Genomic DNA, 12,063 nt, shown 5'->3' with positions numbered 1-12,063 from the left:
TTCAAAGTTCCCACTCAGGAGGCTAAAAGGAAGATGTTTGCAGATCGGAATGCTGAGTGTTAAGGAGATCACAATAAGCAGCAGTCTCATGAAAATGAACCCCATTCAATATCTTTCTAAGATTATCAAATCTCAGATGCAGATGGTGGAACCTGAGGCAGCCAGCCATTGACAGGGCATGCTACGGATGAAGACACAGGAAGCAGTAGAGGCACAGAGGGAAAGATGATGAGATCCCAAACAAACCTCTGGACTGAGAGCCTGGCTCTGAGGCAAAGGATCTGATTCATTGGAATTCCCCAAGCTCGTTGCATCATCCGTAAATGGAAAGAATTGCAATAACTCTTTCCAAGGTCTTAATTAAGCCAAAGCACCTTCCTGGCCCTCAGTTCCCCCAAGATATTCAATGTGGAGATGGAACTAGACCAGTAGTTTGAAGATTTTGGGGGCCATGATATCCTTGAGGAATGTCCACTAGAAAAGCTATGCCTTCTTTTCATGCCTTGGGAAAATGGCCAAGCATGCAACTTCGTTTTCATTTCCAGGCATTCTCAGGACTCTCAGAATCTGCAGGTTAAGACCCCTGGGCTAGGTGATTTCTAAGGTCTCTGACAACTGTGGAATTCTAGGACCATAACTGCCACAGTTCTGACCCAAAAATCTTGCATCCAGACTTAAGTGGGGAGGTTTAGGGAGTAAAGTCACTGGACAATAAAAAGGTGGATCTACCCTAACAGAAGGCATAGCAGGTCTTGGCAGAAAAAAGAATCTGTCATTAGCCATCACTTCTGCCCTTCCTGAATATCCCAGGGTTCCTCCTTATCAAGCTGCCTCTCTCTCCTTTATAGCTTCTCCACCAAACTCCCATACTGGGTTCTGTGTCCCTTCCCCTCATTGCCCATTTTCTCAGTGCATGAACAGAATCACAATGAAGCAGCCACATCCCTGTATCCGTGTCTTTTTAGCACATGTCTGACCTCTCCTCTTTGCCTTCAGGCCCCCTTGTCAATGAGTGCAGAGGATAGAGAAATGACCTCTGTAAGACCTGCCCAACTGACGTCCATCTGATTCTATGTCACAGACAAAATCAAAGGAAGGAAAAGGTTTATTAAAATCAGTGAAGTCTAACAAGGGGGTGGGGACAAGGAGAGCATCAAAATTCCACCACTCTCCCCATGGAGACAGAGTGGAAAAACCCAGGCCTTCCTGCCTAGACATCACCAGATCGCAGCCTCCCAGGATTGCCAGAAATCAGTGGAAATGTATATGTATTTTTTCATATGCCCTCATTACAAATAAAAAGAGTTTTACTTCAATACAGGGGTTGATTGAAATATGTTCCAACTTTGCTAAACAGAGAATCCATCCAAACGCCTGTAATAATAGCAAGTAAGGCAGTCCCTCTGCCAAGCTTGGACAGAGGGGAATTCGCACTGCCGAGGAAATCTGTTCTTCATCAATATTTCAATATTCGAGGAAGCCGGGGACATTTTTCTGTGATTGGAGCAAATTGCCAGCTGCCAATACTATGATTTAATTCCCTCTTTCCAATCCCCCTCATTTTAAATAATTGCCACAAGCATTTGGTGGGCCATAATAGAGGTTATACTGAATTGGGTAGGAGGGAAATGCAGGTTGGAAAGGAATATAAAGGGAAAGGGGAGGTCCAAATAGAGGAATGGGGTGCCGAGATCACGGGAACAGGTAGGGAAACAGAATGAGAAGGGGAAGGAGAAGTGCAAAAAACTAAGAGCAGGAGGGCAGAGAACAATGAGAAGAATGTAAGGAGGAGGGCCCGTGAGTAGAATAAAAACCCCATAAACAAGCGGGAGTGCAAGAGGCAGGGCCGACCCAATGGCATAGTGGGCTAAGCCTCCACCTGCGGCGCCAGCATCCCATATGGGCACTGACTCGTGCCCCAGCTGCTCCTCTTCCAATCCAACTCTCTGCCATGGCCTGAGAAAGCAACGGAAGATGATCAAGTGCTTGGACCCCTGCACCTGCGTGGGAGACCTGGAAGAAGCTCCTGGCTTCGGATCGGCTCAGCTTTGGCTGTCAGCCATCTGGGGAGTGAACCAGTGGATGGAAGACTTTTCTCTCTGTCTCTCCCTCTCTCTGTCTACAACTCTGCCTCTCAAATAAATAAATAAAATCTTTGAGAGAGAGAGAGAGAGAGAAGAGGAGAGGAGAGGAGAGGAGAGGAGAGGAGAGGAGAGGAGAGGAGAGGATCAAGGTGAAAGAGATGTTAAGATCTTAGTCTCCTCTCAAGTGTCAGGCAGGAGGCCAAGGGCTGCAGTGATTTGGCCAAGGTCAGAGAGCTCTGAGCAGAGTACCAGGACCTCATGACTCCAGCATAAGGCTCTTCAGTCTGCAGTAGGTAGAACAAGGTGAAGAGATGGGAGAATTAAGAAGAAAAGATGGGAACTTGCCTGTGGGTACATATGCATATCATCTAATATGCTAAAACCTGGCCATCTAATACTCAGCTTTGTGATTCTGGAACCAGAGGAGCTACTCATGAAATACATCTCAGACCTGGGGGACACTATGTGCTCCCTCACCAGAAAGTAACGGAGTCACAGAAGGTAAAGGGGACAACATATCACCGAGCTATTGCCTAACCCCTGAGTGCACCTCTAAGCCCCTTGACTCACTGGTTTTCCAGGGTGGTAGTGTGCTCACAGAAGCTGGACCCCAGCTCCAATTTTGCAAGGATGAATCAATCACCCTCCTCAAGATGAAGGCATTCTAGCTTAGGCATTAGTTATGATTTTCACTCTGTTATTCACTCCGTAGTACTGTAACAGTGTTAATGTTTCTGATAATGGTATCATGATGATGTAAGATGTTAAAGTTTGGGGAAGCCCAGCAAAAGATATCAAAGACTTATCTATTCTATTGTTACAACTCCACAAAATTATTTTTAAGATAAAAAGAACCCTTCAAATAATCTCAAAGGCCAAATTGAATTCAGAAGTCCATCAGTGGCCAGGTTCCCAGTCCCTAGCCAATGATTCACCTATCTTCTCTCCCCTCTCCTGGTTGCTTCCCCTACAACTTAGAGACCTATGCATTCACATGTGATCACCTGGGCTGCTCATGCAAGCTGTGTGCACAAACCTCAGACCCCATAAACAGCCTCCTTGGCTATCCTTGCGGTGTGGAAGTGTACACAATGGCAGTGTGGCTCACCCCTGGATGAAGAGAATCAGAGAAGGTTCAAGCCCATCGGGGCAGGAAATTTCAGTAGATCAGGTACCAGGAATGTGTTCTAGAAGCAGACGCAAACCACAAATCCAGGGAGGCACTTCCCTTGGTCTCACTCCCTGAGAAGAGTTGTGAGAAACAGTGCAGGGCCTTTGTACGTGTGAGATCTGGGACCAGGCACCCCATATCTAAGTTCAAGACTGTCTCCATCTCACTGCCCATCTGCTGGCTAGTCCAGCCTCAGTAGTAGTTGGAATAATAAAGAGAAAGTCCAGGGGCCGGCACTGTGGTGTAGCGGGTAAAGCTACTGCCTGCAGTGCCAGCATCCCATATGGGCGCCAGTTCAAATCCCCACTGCTCTACTTCTGATCCAGCTCTCTGCTATGGCCTGGAAAGCAGTGGAAGATGGCCCAAGCCCTTGGGCCACTGAACCTGAATGGGAGACTCGGAGGAAGCTCCTGGCTCCTGGCTTTGGATTGGCATAGCTCTGGCCATTGTGTCCAATTAGGGAGTGAACCAGTGGATGGCAGACCTCCCCCCCACCGCCCCCACCTCTCCTCTGACTTTCAAATAAATAAATAAATCTTAAAAAAAAAAAAAGTAGTCCATTCTGGTTGTACAATACTCTCCAGTAATTTGGACATCTTAGTGATGTTTGCCATATCTGGTAGAGGGGGTTCCAACATTCTCCGTTCTACAGTCTCAGAGCCTCTCAGGTCATAATCTATTGACTTTGAATCCCTAGACTTAGAAGAGCACCTGGCATCATTTACAGTGAAGGAAGGAAGGAAGAGAGAAAGAAAGGAAGAGAGGGAGAGAGGGAGGAAGGGAAGACTAAATACCCAGTTTTAATGTGAGATAAGTGTGATTACCAATAAGGTAAATGGTAGCTATGATTTTATCTAAGTGGAGAGAGTGGTAGGCAGTCAGCCTGGCCTACAGAGGTCGAGAAGGGATTCCTGGAGAATCATAAAGGATGGGCTTGGAATTGTGAAACAAGGAAGAGCACTGCAGGTGGGAGGAACATGAATGCTCACGTGAAATGGAATCTCTGTGTTCGCCCAAAATCTAAGTGTTAGCAGGGATGCCCATCCCTAGACATGTCCCCAGCACCTCACACATGCAGACTTCCAGTTAACTTCAAACGTGTTAGGTAAGTGAAATCGTACTTCATCTCCTCTTAAAACCATAAGAAAGTCAAAACTGAGAGGGAACTTAACAGCACTCCTCTTGACAAACTTCTGAAAGTGCCCAACCATAAAGATTCTAGCCTGTAAAGGCGCTGAAGTGTCTGCCATTATGGCTTAACTCTGCCGTGTGCTATGAAAGATGCCACAGATGATAGGTAAACGGCCTGACCGACTTTTTTTTTTTTTAATTTGACAGGTAGAGTTATAGGCAGCGAGAGGGAGAGACAGACAGAAAGGTCTTCTTTCCGTTGGTTCACTCCCCTAATGGCAGCCACGGCCTGCACTGTGCCGACCCAAAGCCAGGAGCCGGGTGCTTTCTCCTGGTCTCCCATGTGGGTGCAGGGACTCAAGCACTTGAGCCAGCCTCCACTGCCCTCCCAGGCCACAGCAGAGAGCTGGACTGGAAGAGGAGCAACCGGGACTAGAACCCGGGGTGCCGGTGCCACAGGCAGAGGATTAGCCAAGTGAGCCACAGTGCCGGCCTGCCTGACCGACTTCTAATAAAACCTTATTTATGAAAATAGATAATGCGCCAGAGTCATAGTTTGCTCTCCACTACTTTAGTCTTACACCCTCATTTTGCAAGTGAGAGCCAGAGTTGGTGTGGCATTTCCAAGACCACCAAACTGGTTGGTAACAGGACCCAAACTAAGTATTAATTCTCTAATATAAGTGTTTAGACAGAGAATAAGTAGCTTAAGTCTTAGGGGATAAGAAAGAATTGCAGGTTCCAGAAATCGGGGGTATCCCAGGGTGGAAGGAGCTCAAATCAGGCCGATAAGCCTCGGTGTAGGCAAAAAATTAGTAAGAAGGCAGGATGATTTGAACAAGAACACAAACCAGATAGTTGACTATGTCCTCACTGGTGGGTTTAGATTCATGTGTGCTTCACTGCACCTGAGGAAAAGGAGGCAGACCAAACAGGAGGAAAACCACATTCCAGAGAGCAGGTCACATCCCAAGATTCAACATTGTCTCCCCGGTGGGTGGAGGAGGGAAGGAGTTAAAGAACCTTAGTCCCTGGGTGAAGAACACATGACACAGAACAGCCAATCTGACACGTGAAAGAGCACAGCTGGGTCAACTGTCCAAGACTCAACCAAGGGCCCCGCATCTGGTCAGAATCTCCCGCTGAATTTCGACTCAGAGATAATACACAGTCTCATGGAACCGCAGAAGTCCAAAACCACTGTAAGACCATTCTGTCATGCTTTTCACCCTACAACTTCAGACACTAAGTTCTGGAGAGAAAAATCAAAGTCACAAAGCCAGTGCATGGTCTGCTGACTCTGTGTCTTGAACTTGGTCTCCTGGTTCTCTACAGACTCCTCTGGCATCCGGCCAGAGCTCCCTGTTCCCACCCCATCCCAGGGCAGGGGCTCCAATCATTCCTTCCTAGACAGGCAGGCAGATGTCTTCAAGGCATTTCACCAGACCCCATCTCCCATCAGGTCATAAGGACCTCAAGGTGAAGAGTGGTTTATCTGCTTTCTCTGTTCCCATGACATAGAGACTCTGCTCAGTGAAGGGAGGTTGGTCCTGTACTTCCCAGACCCTGCTTCAACTCCCACCTCCCACCACCCCTTCAAGTGTATCCCCCGGTTCACTCCACTCCCACACTCAGGAGACCATGCACTTACTGATTCCACATCAACTTCCCAAACTCCTACTGATGCCCTGATTAGAGTTATTTGTGTTCCAGATCGTGTCTTACCGTTAGATTGAGAACTCAAAGACAGAAAATGTCTCATTCGTCCTCACTCCTGGTCCTGAGTCTGGCACATGGACAGGTGTTACTAACTGATGGTTCAACTGTTACAGCCTCCTGAGAGCCAGGAGAGCATAGCTGAGAGATTAGGAGATGGATTTAAAAAGTTGACTAAAAACAGGCAATCCTGAGTTCAAATTCTGACTCACACACTTAATTGCTTTGTGACCGTGAAAAAATTATTTAATCTCTCTGAGGCTTAGCTTCCTCATGTGAGTTGTCAGAATTAAATGACACAGCACCATTGAAGTTTCTGGCAGAGCACTCAGCATTCAGTAAACACTCAATAATTGTCAAGGAAGGGCAGGAACCCACGCCAATATCATGGATTAGGCTGTGGATACAGCACTCTCACATTCAAGAGCTTCTCAGTTTTCTTTCTTCAGGTACCCAGACAGCCTAAGCAGGGGGAAGCTCATAAATTCAAGTGACCAGAAAAACTAGAAAGTCAGCCCTCACCACACCCGTTGAAATAAGCAACGCAGAGTACATCTGCCCTCTCTCACCATCCCACCTCCCTGCACTCCCAGCCAGCAGTCAGGCCACTGACCTGTCTCTATCAACCCAATCCAGCACAACACTGCAGGTCTTCCAAGTCTTCTATTGTTAGATGGAGCCCCCAACGCTTTCCAGAGTCAACCCTCAGAGCCACCAGCAAAGGCCCTCCTATTTCAGGCTGGCCAGTGACGATGCTGAGACACGCAGTGGAGCTGACAAAGAAGAACGGGCTGTTTTCAAGAGATCCACACATTAACACTTGCTTTAGTCAAAGCGAGCTGAATTCCAGCAGCCCATGAGCAAAGAGAGACTAAGGCATGAGAGATAGACGGGGGATGGCAGCCACAGAGACAGATAGCTGATGGCTTTCCACAGTCCCAAGGCTGGGGTGGGGGCTGAAGGTAGTAGCTCACCTGTGGGGTCCAATAAGAAGGTCAAAGGCCAAAGTTGTGTCAGCTCAAAGCTGGACAAAATTGATCACAATTGCAATTAAATGACTAGGAAGATAAATGATAAAAATCAAATAGAATTTAAAACACAAAACAAAAAATTTTTAAAAGAATAAAATTTGAGCAAATTAAATTTATATACAGGGAAAGAATTTAACTTGATAAGGCACATTTCTGAAATGCAGAAGCAAAAGGTTACACTTATAACATAGACTTTCAGGATCTAGTTCTGAAGATGTGAAATAGTCACATGCTGGGGAAAAGTTGGCCTTTCTCATCCCTCTCCACATAAAAAAATCCTTGATTTGTAGCACTTGCTGATTTCCATGGCATGGACATTTCTACTGAAGCCAGTTTGAAGCTACCAAAACAACTGTCATTGAATTCAGTTGGGAAGAAATTTAACATGAGTTCTTGCAAAAGCAGTGCAAGCCACACCCCAATACACCAGTGGAAGGAAGCTGATTTTGACAGCACAAAGGAAAACAAAAGCATAGCCCACATGCAGCCCCCAGCGGGTCACCAGGAGTCAAAAGGAGAAGCTAAGAGGTCGAGAATCTTCCAAACCCTACCCCACAAAATCAACACCAGAGCTAAGATCAGATGCAGACTCTGGCGGCCACTGGCAACATGACCTAGGAAAATTCCTTGATCTCACCTAGCTTCACTTTCCCAAATGCAAATGACACTGATGGGGGGGGGGGGGGAGATACTGTCAGGATCTAGAGAGATAATGAACATAAAGCTCCCAGCACAGTGGTGGGCACTTAGGAGGCCCTGAGCAATGACTCCACCCTCATCCAATAATTCCTGTCTCCCCCTTCTGGGTTCCATGAGAGCTTTGTAAATGTGCTACCTTATTGTGATCATATGTTTTCTAAAACAAGTTCTAAGTTATTCTATCCCTTTATACTCGTGGGCACCAGTCATTTCATGGAGTCCTAATTTAGGAACTCAGAAAATGTGTTCAACATAATAAAATACTAATGACATTGTAGGAGAGATACTTTTATCGCTATCTCTTCCCCTAAAAGCCATGAGCCCTTGAATGCAAGGATATGAGTATGTTTCTCTTTATTCCCAGTTCATACTCCAGTACATAACATAGAGTGGTTTCCCAGTAGGTACAAGTTGAGGAATAAATGAATCAACCATTTGTCCTTGTCACTGGATGCAACTGGAAAGAGAAGACATTCTGAAGTCAGACAACTTGGGTTTGAACCCTGGCTCTGTCTGATGTTGACCAAGTTACTGCATAAAATTAAATATCTATGAGATAATAATTGCTGACTCACATAGTTGTAAAAATAATAAAAAATATGTTATGCACACTGAAGTTTTTTTAAATTGTACCATATTTTACATAAACTGCACAAATCTTAACTACGTAACTCATTATTTTGCTTATACTCATGTAACCACCACTCAAATAAAAATATAGAACATTTACATCAGCCCACAGAAAGTTCCTAAGGTAATTTTTTTAAACATGACTGCAAACTGTTTGCCACCCCTTCCTCTGAGAGATCGGGGTCTATGTTCCCATTCTCTGTATCTCAGAAGGATCATGACTGCCTTGACCATGGAGTGACACTGTGTGAGTGCCAAGGTTACGCCAATAAAGGCTATACTGTTTTCGCTTCATATTCTGGAACACTCGCTCTTGATACCTTGATCTCCAAGTAACAAATATGACCACCTGAGATCACCCCATGCTGGCACTGCAGTCAAGGAGTCTCAGCTGGGTCCAGCCTTCCAACAAGCACTGCCAAGATGCCAGAGATGTTCAGAAAGCTGTCTTGTACCTGCAAGACCAGGCCATCCATCAGTGCCACGTAGGGGACTTGCTTTTTTTAAAATACAATTCATGAAGAGCATTTCAGGCATGGAAAGCCAAGACACTGTGGCAAAGAAAAAATGTCCTACATGAAGGATCTCTGTGAGTGAGACCCTAGTGGAAAGAAGTGGTCATCAAAGAAGGATGTACTTTCCTCTAAAAAGAGGAGAGAACTTCCACATTGCTTATGGCCTTGTCTAAATACTGATGGAGATTGTGGATTCAAAAGGCTTCTCTCTTTTTTTTTTTTTTTTTTTTTTTTTTTTGGACAGGCAGAGTGGACAGTGAGAGAGAGAGAGACAGAGAGAAAGGTCTTCCTTTGCCGTTGGTTCACCCTCCAATGGCCGCCACAGCCAGCGCTGCAGCCGGCGCACCGCACTGATCCAAAGCCAGGAGCCAGGTGCTTCTCCTGGTCTCCCATGGGGTGCAGGGCCCAAGCACTTGGGCCATCCTCCACTGCACTCCCCGGGCCACAGCAGAGAGCTGGCCTGGAAGAGGGGCAACCAGGACAGAGTCCGGTGCCCCGACCGGGACTAGAACCCTGTGTGCTGGCGCCACTAGGTGGAGGATTAGCCTATTGAGCCGCGGCGCCGGCCAAAAGGCTTCTATGGCCATGGCAGCTCATGCTGAGAACCTCAGGTGATCACTGATGTCATAAGAGTGTTAATTGTTAAATTAATAACAGGAGTCACTATGCACTTACTTACCATGCAGGACCTCTGTCCTCAATGAGTTTTATTATGAGAATTAACGGTAAAACTTGTTCTCACTTTTGTGTGTGTGTATGCAAACTGTTGTAATCTTTACTTAGTGTAGAGTTGGTCTTCTGTGTATAAAGTTAATTGAAAATGAATCTTAATGGAGAATGAGACAGGGAATGGGGAAAGGAGAAGGAGGTGGGGGCGGGAACATGGGTATTGTGGGAAGAATCACTATATTCCTAAAATTGTACTTATGAAATTTATACTCATTAAGTAAAAGTTTTCTCTGGGGGAAAATAAATAAACAAACAAATAAATATACTTCATGGGGCTGGTGCTGTGGCATAGCAAGTAAAGCAGCATCCTGTGGTACAGGCATCCCGTATGAGTGCCAATTCGAGTCCCAGCTATTCTACTTCCATCCAGCTCCCTAATACCCTGGGAAAGCAGCAGAAGATAGCCCAAGTACTTGGGCCCCTGTACCAACATGAGAGACCCAGAGGAAGCTCCTGGCTTCAGATTGGTCCCACTCTGGCCATTGAGGTCATTTGGGGAGTGAACCAGCAGATGGAGGATCTCTCTCTCTCTCTCTTCCTCTTTCTCTTTCTCTTTCTCTCTCTAGCTCTGCCTTTCAAATAATTTTTTTAAAAAAATTCAAATACTGGGACCAGCATGGTGGCATAGCAAGTAAAGCCACCACCTGCAGTGCCAGCATCCCATATGAGCACCAGTTCGAGCCCCAGCAGCTCCACTTCCGATCCAGCTCTCTGCTATGGCCTGGGAAAGCAGTAGAAAATGGCCCAAGTCCTTGGGCTCCTGCACCCACATGGGAGACCCAGAAGAAGCTCCTGGCCCCTAGCTTCAGATCAGCACAGCTCCAGCCATTGTGGCCAACTGTAGAGTGAACCAGCAAATGGAAGACCTCTCTCTCTCTCTCTCTCTCTCTCTCTTTCTGCTTCTCTTCTTTCTGTGTAACTCTGACTTTCAAGTAAATAAATAAATCCTTTTTTAGAAAATTAAAATACCAATTCAGGTATTCTGTTCTTTTGTTCCATGGTGAGACCTGGAATTCTGTATTTGGAACAAAAATAGCCAAGTAGTCTATGATCAGCTAATTTTAGTTAGAGACCACTAACGTCTAGCACAAACTGAAAAGGGATGGAGTAGGAAGATCGCTAAAACTGTCTTAGAAATGCTGCTACAATGCACATGCAACTGATTAATCACACAAAATGATTGTATTTGTCAAACGCTTTCCAAGGAGCACAGCTATCACAGAGCAAACCCAGAGAAGATGTGTCTGGAAAGGAAGGTGGGTGGGGGCTGCCAAAGACACAGCTCACAGAGACAAACAAGAAAACGATTTCGCAATTTTACCTGGGCCCAGGCCCTGCTCAAGACCCAAAACCAATTCATACCAAATTAGATTGTTTAAAACAATAAGTCTGTTAGTCAATGCAAATTCTAACAAGAAGAAAGGAAATCATAGCCAAAAGCTGGTTTGAGTGCAAGATAAGGCACGCTGATAGGGCAAGGTCCCAGAAAAATGATTTTAAGAAACAGTAGCAAATTTCAAAATCTAACTGAGGCATGGTGATCCAGCTCACAATACAGGGGGTCTTGCTTCATCCACCACCACCAAGTGACCTTGGGTGAGCCACTTCCGCTTCTGGGGCTTCTGCACATTGCCACTGGTCATTAGCCATTAGCCCCTATATATAATCATGACCTTTAGGTCCCTTGAATACTGGATGACATTTTTGGTTCCCTGTGTCTTACTGAGAGATTAGAGAGCCCACTGGGGGTCTCTAAACAATGTTTTGTCCTCACTTCCAGCTGAGCCTTTCAGAATGAGGCCTCAGGCAAGATTCCCAGCTGGGTTCAGCTGCACAAAGCAGGGGATAAGGGGGAAGAGAATGTAGCTTGCTGACCAGCAGCAATGCCTCTCTATGCCTGAGTAGCAGACACCTGGAAAGCACTGGGGGTGGGGGGTGTCCCTTCTCATCCCAGCCCACTTCCCCATCATTAACTCCTCACCTGGGCTCAGGAAATGGAGACTTGTTCATCAAGGACCCTTCTGCTCTGGGAATTGAGGAAAGCCAAGGAAAGCACTGACCTCCGTATCCAGGAAGCCAGTTCTATAAAAAGTATCTCATCTTACAATCCAAAAATTCTCAGATTCTGGAAGGGCAGGCCCCCAACTAAGGAAAACTGGACTATTTAGGGGCAACCCCCAATCCTGTTCTTTTGTGATTTGCAATAAGAAGGACAGTGATCTTTGATACCAAAATTACGGCCCTGATAACCTCTGTCTCTCAACACCAGGCCCTACCACAACAGAGTCTAAGGAGAGCTCTCCAAGAGAAGCTGTAGAAGACAAGACATTGACCATGTTCTGTTTTTGTTTGTTTTC

At 46.0% G+C, this 12,063-nt stretch overlaps 2 protein-coding genes across 9 annotated transcripts in view; one reads left to right on the top strand and one right to left on the bottom strand.

Moving 5' to 3' along the window:
- Nucleotides 1-12,063, bottom strand: part of LOC149127282 (uncharacterized) — a 421,278-nt gene that overhangs the window by 291,796 nt on the left and 117,419 nt on the right. The gene's annotated exons all lie outside the window — the stretch shown is intronic.
- PNKD (PNKD metallo-beta-lactamase domain containing) overlaps nucleotides 6,649-12,063 on the top strand; it is a 552,090-nt gene continuing 546,675 nt past the window's right edge. For both annotated transcript variants that reach the window (XM_070070208.2, XM_070070211.2), the window contains exon 1: nucleotides 6,649-6,657. The gene's annotated coding sequence lies outside the window, so the exon portion shown is untranslated. The remainder of the gene's footprint in view (nucleotides 6,658-12,063) is intronic.

The sequence above is a fragment of the Oryctolagus cuniculus genome, chromosome 3 (assembly GCF_051225735.1).
Source record: "Oryctolagus cuniculus isolate XC-2025 breed Fujian yellow rabbit chromosome 3, ASM5122573v1, whole genome shotgun sequence".
Lineage (NCBI taxonomy): Eukaryota > Metazoa > Chordata > Mammalia > Lagomorpha > Leporidae > Oryctolagus > Oryctolagus cuniculus.
This window is presented reverse-complemented; position numbering and strand designations above follow the sequence as displayed.